This window comes from Bison bison, unplaced genomic scaffold (genome assembly GCF_000754665.1).
Source record: "Bison bison bison isolate TAMUID 2011002044 unplaced genomic scaffold, Bison_UMD1.0 scf7180017864519, whole genome shotgun sequence".
Classification (NCBI taxonomy): domain Eukaryota; kingdom Metazoa; phylum Chordata; class Mammalia; order Artiodactyla; family Bovidae; genus Bison; species Bison bison.
Window position 1 is genome coordinate 13774917 of NW_011495072.1, and position 2189 is coordinate 13777105.

The following is a 2189-nucleotide window of genomic DNA, read 5'->3' on the forward strand; positions in this document are numbered from 1 at the left end:
CAGAAGCAGAAAAGCTACTCAGAAGAATGTGTGTTTGAAGCTGGGGAGTCGGCAGAGTGGATGCAGGAGACAGGGGGGGCTGGGTGTGAAGCGTCCATTAGTCGCAGGTTCCTGACATCAATCTACAGATAAAGGAGCAAAAAAGTAAAAGGTCTCCCCCAGCATCCAGAAAGCCTGGTGCTTAGTGGGCTGTCCTCACAGACAGCCTTTTCCTGAGCTCTGAGGACAGACAGCGCCCTGCCTGAGTACCTGCCATGGCAGGTGACACCTCAAAAGCTTGCTGAGAGAACCATCAGGGAGGGCATGCACCAGGACAGCCTTCTGCACTGGGTGTGCTATTTCTGAACCCTGCTGCATAGAGGCAAGCTGCCAAGGCACACCTTTCTGGAGCCTCTTCTGCCACCTCATCAGGCCATGTGTTCAACTTGAGCTCGGGGAGAATGACAAACAGCCAAGCAGAATTCTCCTTGAGCTCAGACAGGAGAGCGACTTCTTCCTCCTCAAACCCTCCGGCTCCAAAGATGTGTGCACCAGCTTTGTTCCAGGTGGAAGCATCTTTCCACCTGGCAGCCACCTTGGCTCCCGTGTGTCATCTCACGGCTGAGATTTAGAACCACTGTCACAGAGTTGGAAGGGGCATCAGACATCATCCAGACAAGGCCTCCTGTTACAGGAGACAGCACGAGCTCAGAGAAGTGACTTGCTGGACACTGTGAAGAGTCGGCACAGGTCTGGGATGGAGCACAGGGTTCTTTCTGTCCTACTCTGTCTCTTCTGTATTCAAACAGGAATTAATAATGGGTTTATAACAATAACAATAACACAGATTTAGGGCAGAAGCAATTACTCTCCACTACTCCCTCTCATTTTCCTGCTCTGCTTTTCTTCCCAATGGTTTGGTTGTCCTTTCACAGTGCCCCTCATATCTGTCCCATCTAAGGCATTCGTGTGCCACCACTCTGGTTCAGGTGGGAGCAATGTCAGCAACATCCCTGCCTGTCTCCCTGCCTTTAGCCTCTACCTCTCCTCTTACAGTGCTGGTTAAATCTGATGTCTGCATCCCTGATGAGGATTCTCTGCTGCTCAAGGTTTATCAGTGTCATATCACTTCTAACAGAGGAAAACTAAGACCCTGAGTACGATATTCAATTTCATCCATTTTGTGTTCTCAACTATTAGATAATGGAAACTGAACCAGCCTGGGAAGCTGGGTTGCTGAGGGGCACCTCAGCTCAGCCATTAACTGTGTAACATGGGGATGACAATTAATCTCTGAGATGCAATTTCCTTATGTGTGACGTAAGGGGTTAGGACTGGCTAAACATTCACACATGCGTTTTCAGGTTGTTCTAATTCTAACCTCCACGCTTGCTACTCTCCATCATGATTCCTGTACTTTGGTCAGTTCTACCTCCTGTTAAAGTTATTTTCTAGCACAAGCCATACTTCCTATCATTTAATTTCAGCCTGTTGAAATCCCATCCTTCTTTCAAGACACAGTCAAAAAGCTGGTGGTGGTAAATTGTGTCTGACTCTTGTGACTCCGTGTCCTGTAGCCTGCCAGGCTCCTCTATCTATGGGATTTCCCAAGCAAGAATACTGGAGTGGGTTGTCATTTCCTTCTTCAGTGGATCTCCTGACCCAGGGATCTAACCCAGGTCTGCTGCATTGCAGGTGGATTCTGTACCAACTGAACCAGCAGGCAAGCAGCCAGAAAGATGCCTGGAGCTATTTCTGACTGCAAACTCTTGACTATGTTCTCTTAAACCTCATTTCTGTACTTCTACAACACTTTTCTTCATGCCTACCTGTGCACCCAACTTATTTTTCTTTCTTCCTTACAGGTATGTCTGTGTCTTGCTCATCTGTTTTTCCTATAATGTCTGGCTCAATGCTTTCCAAAAAGTCAATGTCCAATAAGTATTTGTTGAATTGAAAAACTGTAATTTTTGCCAAGAAAATATGTCTTTTTATCTTTGAAAAATTGATTCAGTTCAGTTCAGTTCAGTCCAGTTCAGTCACTCAGTCGTGTCCGACTCTGCGACCCCATGAATTGCAGCACGCGAGGCCTCCTTGTCCATCACCAACTCCCGGAGTTCACCCAAACCCACGTCCATCGAGTTGGTGATGCCATCCAGCCATCTCATCTTCTGTCGTCCCCTTTTCCTCCTGCCCCCAATCCCTCCCAG